Below are 6,000 nucleotides of genomic sequence, written 5' to 3'. Positions count from 1 at the left end.
CACTGTCATTACTACTGAAGGGTACCTCAGCGTCACTGTCATTACTAGTGAAGGGTACCTCAGGGTCACTGTCATTACTACTGAAGGGTACCTCAGGGTCACTGTCATTACTAGTGACGGGTACCTCAGGGTCACTGTCATTACTAGTGACGGGTACCTCAGGGTCACTGTCATTACTAGTGAAGGGTACCTCAGGGTCACTGTCATTACTAGTGACGGGTACCTCAGGGTCACTGTCATTACTAGTGACGGGTACCTCAGGGTCCCTGTCATTACTAGTGAAGGGTACCTCAGGGTCACTGTCATTACTAGTGACGGGTACCTCAGGGTCACTGTCATTACTAGTGACGGGTACCTCAGTGTCACTGTCATTACTAGTGACGGGTACCTCAGGGTCACTGTCATTACTAGTGACGGGTACCTCAGGGTCACTGTCATTACTAGTGACGGGTACCTCAGGGTCTCTGTCATTACTAGTGACGGGTACCTCAGGGTCACTGTCATTACTAGTGAAGGGTACCTCGGGGTCACTGTCATTACCAGTGAAGGGTACCTCAGTGTCACTGTCATTACTACTGAAGGGTACCTCAGGGTCACTGTCATTACTAGTGACGGGTACCTCAGAGTCACTGTCATTACTAGTGACGGGTACCTCAGAGTCACTGTCATTACTAGTGAAGGGTACCTCAGGGACACTGTCATTACTAGTGAAGGGTACCTCAGATTCACTGTCATTACTAGTGACGGGTACCTCAGGGTCACTGTCATTACTACTGAAGGGTACCTCAGGGTCACTGTCATTACTAGTGACGGGTACCTCAGAGTCACTGTCATTACTAGTGACGGTTACCTCAGGGACACTGTCATTACTAGTGAAGGGTACCTCAGGTTCACTGTCATTACTAGTGACGGGTACCTCAGGGTCACTGTCATTACTAGTGATGGGTACCTCGGGGTCACTGTCATTACTAGTGACGGGTACCTCAGGGTCACTGTTATTACTAGTGACGGGTACCTCAGGGTCACTGTCATTACTAGTGAAGGGTACCTCAGGGTCACGGTCATTACTAGTGACGGGTACCTCAGGGTCACTGTCATTACTAGTGACGGGTACCTCAGAGTCACTGTCATTACTACTGAAGGGTACCTCAGAGTCACTGTCATTACTAGTGACGGGTACCTCAGGGTCACTGTCATTACTAGTGACGGGTACCTCAGAGTCACTGTCATTACTAGTGACGAGTACCTCAGAGTCACTGTCATTACTAGTGACGGGTACCTCAGGGTCACTGTCATTACTAGTGACGGGTACCTCAGGGTCACTGTCATTACTGGTGACGGGTACCTCAGGGTCACGGTCATTACTAGTGACGGGTACCTCAGGGTCACTGTCATTACTAGTGACGGGTACCTCAGGGTCACTGTCATTACTACAGACAAGTACCTCAGGGTCACTGTCATTACTAGTGACGGGTACCTCAGGGTCACTGTCATTACTACAGACGGGTACCTCAGGGTCACTGTCATTACTAGTGACGGGTACCTCAGAGTCACTGTCATTACTAGTGACGGGTACCTCAGGGTCACTGTCATTACTAGTGACGGGTACCTCAGAGTCACTGTCATTACTACTGAAGGGTACCTCAGAGTCACTGTCATTACTAGTGACGGGTACCTCTGAGTCACTGTCATTACTAGTGACGGGTACCTCAGGGTCACTGTCATTACTAGTGACGAGTACCTCAGGGTCACTGTCATTACTAGTGACGGGTACCTCAGGGTCCCTGTCATTACTAGTGACGGGTACCTCAGGGTCACTGTCATTACTAGTGAAGGGTACCTCAGAGTCACGGTCATTACTAGTGACGGGTACCTCAGGGTCACTGTCATTACTAGTGACGAGTACCTCAGGTTCACTGTCATTACTAGTGACGGGTACCTCAGAGTCACTGTCATTACTAGTGACGGGTACCTCAGGGTCACTGTCATTACTAGTGACGGGTACCTCAGGGTCACTGTCATTACTAGTGACGGGTACCTCAGGGACACTGTCATTACTAGTGAAGGGTACCTCAGAGTCACTGTCATTACTAGTGAAGGGTACCTCAGGGACACTGTCATTACTAGTGAAGGGTACCTCAGGTTCACTGTCATTACTAGTGACGGGTACCTCAGGGTCACTGTCATTACTAGTGATGGGTACCTCGGGGTCACTGTCATTACTAGTGACGGGTACCTCAGGGTCACTGTTATTACTAGTGACGGGTACCTCAGGGTCACTGTCATTACTAGTGAAGGGTACCTCAGGGTCACTGTCATTACTAGTGACGGGTACCTCAGTGTCACTGTCATTACTACTGAAGGGTACCTCAGAGTCACTGTCATTACTAGTGACGGGTACCTCAGGGTCACTGTCATTACTAGTGACGGGTACCTCAGAGTCACTGTCATTACTAGTGACGGGTACCTCAGGGTCACTGTCATTACTACTGAAGGGTACCTCAGGGTCACTGTCATTACTAGTGACGGGTACCTCAGAGTCACTGTCATTACTAGTGACGGGTACCTCAGGGTAACTGTCATTACTAGTGAAGGGTACCTCAGGGTCACTGTCATTACTAGTGAAGGGTACCTCAGGGTCACGGTCATTACTACTGAAGGGTACCTCAGGGTCACGGTCATTACTAGTGACGGGTACCTCAGGGTCACTGTCATTACTAGTGAAGGGTACCTCAGGGTCACTGTCATTACTAGTGACGGGTACCTCAGGGTCACTGTCATTACTAGTGAGGGGTACCTCAGAGTCACGGCCATTACTAGTGACGGGTACCTCAGGGTCACTGTCATTACTAGTGAAGGGTACCTCAGGGTCACTGTCATTACTACTGAAGTGTACCTCAGGGTCCCTGTCATTACTAGTGAAGGGTACCTCAGGGTCACTGTCATTACTAGTGAGGTGTACCTCAGAGTCACGGCCATTACTAGTGACGGGTACCTCAGGGTCACTGTCATTACTACTGAAGTGTACCTCAGGGTCACTGTCATTACTAGTGAAGGGTACCTCAGGGTCACTGTCATTACTAGTGAGGTGTACCTCAGAGTCACGGCCATTACTAGTGACGGGTACCTCAGGGTCACTGTCATTACTAGTGAAGGGTACCTCAGGGTCACTGTCATTACTAGTGACGGGTACCTCAGGGTCACTGTCATTACTAGTGACGGGTACCTCAGAGTCACTGTCATTACTAGTGACGGGTACCTCAGGGACACTGTCATTACTAGTGAAGTGTACCTCAGAGTCACTGTCATTACTAGTGACGGGTACCTCAGGGACACTGTCATTACTAGTGAAGGGTACCTCAGGTTCACTGTCATTACTAGTGAAGGGTACCTCAGGGTCACTGTCATTACTAGTGATGGGTACCTCGGGGTCACTGTCATTACTAGTGACGGGTACCTCAGTGTCACTGTTATTACTAGTGACGGGTACCTCAGGGTCACTGTCATTACTAGTGAAGGGTACCTCAGGGTCACGGTCATTACTAGTGACGGGTACCTCAGGGTCACTGTCATTACTAGTGACGGGTACCTCAGGGTCACTGTCATTACTAGTGAAGGGTACCTCAGAGTCACTGTCATTACTAGTGACGGGTACCTCAGGGTCACTGTCATTACTAGTGACGGGTACCTCAGGGTCACTATCATTGCTACTGAAGGGTACCTCAGGGTCACTGTCATTACTAGTGACGGGTACCTCAGAGTCACTGTCATTACTAGTGACGGGTACCTCAGGGTCACTGTCATTACTAGTGACGGGTACCTCAGAGTCACTGTCATTACTAGTGAAGGGTACCTCAGGGTCACTGTCATTACTAGTGACGGGTACCTCAGAGTCACTGTCATTACTAGTGACGGGTACCTCAGGATCACTGTCATTACTAGTGCAGGGTACCTCAGGGTCACTGTCATTACTACTGAAGGGTACCTCAGGGTCACGGTCATTACTACTGAAGGGTACCTCAGGGTCACGGTCATTACTAGTGACGGGTACCTCAGGGTCACTGTCATTACTAGTGAAGGGTACCTCAGGGTCACTGTCATTACTAGTGATGGGTACCTCAGGGTCACTGTCATTACTAGTGACGGGTACCTCAGGGTCACTGTCATTACTAGTGACGGGTACCTCAGGGTCACTGTCATTACTAGTGAAGGGTACCTCAGGGTCACTGTCATTGCTAGTGACGGGTACCTCAGGGTCACTGTCATTACTAGTGAAGGGTACCTCAGGGTCACTGTCATTACTACTGAAGGGTACCTCAGGGTCACTGTCATTACTAGTGACGAGTACCTCAGGGTCACTGTCATTACTAGTGAAGGGTACCTCAGGGTCACTGTCATTACTAGTGACGAGTACCTCAGGGTCACTGTCATTACTAGTGACGGGTACCTCCGGGTCACTGTCATTACTTGTGAAGGGTACCTCGGGGTCACTGTCATTCCTGGTGGAGGGTACCTCAGGGTCACTGTCATTACTAGTGACGGGTACCTCAGAGTCACTGTCATTACTAGTGACGGGTACCTCACGGTCACTGTCATTACTAGTGACGGGTACCTCAGGGTCACTGTCATTACTAGTGACGGGTACCTCCGAGTCACTGTCATTCCTAGTGGAGGGTACCTCAGGGTCACTGTCATTACTAGAGAAGGGTACCTCAGGGTCACTGTCATTACTAGTGACGGGTACCTCAGGGTTACTGTCATTACTAGAGAAGGGTACCTCAGGGTCACTGTCATTCCTAGTGGAGGGTACCTCAGGGTCACTGTCATTACTAGAGAAGGGTACCTCTGGGTCACTGTCATTACTAGTGACGGGTACCTCAGGGTCACTGTCATTACTAGTGAAAGGTACCTCAGGGTCACTGTCATTACTAGTGACGGGTACCTCAGAGTCACTGTCATTACTAGTGACGGGTACCTCGGGGTCACTGTCATTACTGCTGAAGGGTACCTCAGAGTCACTGTCATTACTAGTGACGGGTACCTCAGTGTCACTGTCATTACTAGTGAAGGGTACCTCAGGGTCACTGTCATTACTAGTGACGGGTACCTCAGGGTCACTGTCATTACTAGTGAAGGGTACCTCGGGGTCACTGTCATTACTACTGAAGGGTACCTCAGAGTCACTGTCATTACTAGTGACGGGTACCTCAGGGTCACTGTCATTACTAGTGACGGGTACCTCAGGGTCACTGTCATTACTAGTGAAGGGTACCTCGGGGTCACTGTCATTACTAGTGACGGGTACCTCGGGGTCACTGTCATTACTAGTGACGGGTACCTCAGGGTCACTGTCATTACTAGTGAAGGGTACCTCGGGGTCACTGTCATTACTAGTGAAGGGTACCTCAGAGTCACTGTCATTACTAGTGACGGGTACCTCACGGTCACTGTCATTACTAGTGACGGGTACCTCAGGGTCACTGTCGTTACTAGTGACGGGTACCTCAGGGTCACTGTCATTACTAGTGACGGGTACCTCAGGGTCACTGTCATTACTAGTGAAGGGTACCTCAGGGTCCCTGTCATTACTAGTGACGGGTACCTCAGGGTAACTGTCATTACTATAGACGGGTACCTCAGGGTCACTGTCATTACTAGTGACGGGTACCTCAGGGTCACTGTCATTACTAGTGACGGGTACCTCAGGGTCACTGTCATTACTAGTGAAGGGTACCTCAGGGTCACTGTCATTACTAGTGACGGGTACCTCACGGTCACTGTCATTACTAGTGACGGGTACCTCAGGGTCACTGTCATTACTAGTGACGGGTACCTCAGGGTCACTGTCATTACTAGTGAAGGGTACCTCAGGGTCACTGTCATTAGTACAGACGGGTACCTCAGGGTCACTGTCATTACTAGTGACGGGTACCTCAGGGTCACTGTCATTACTACTGAAGGGTACCTCAGGGTCACTGTCATTACTACAGACGGGTACCT

This window comes from Stegostoma tigrinum, chromosome 50, assembly GCF_030684315.1.
Source record: "Stegostoma tigrinum isolate sSteTig4 chromosome 50, sSteTig4.hap1, whole genome shotgun sequence".
Taxonomy (NCBI): Eukaryota; Metazoa; Chordata; class Chondrichthyes; order Orectolobiformes; family Stegostomatidae; genus Stegostoma; species Stegostoma tigrinum.
This window is presented reverse-complemented; position numbering follows the sequence as displayed.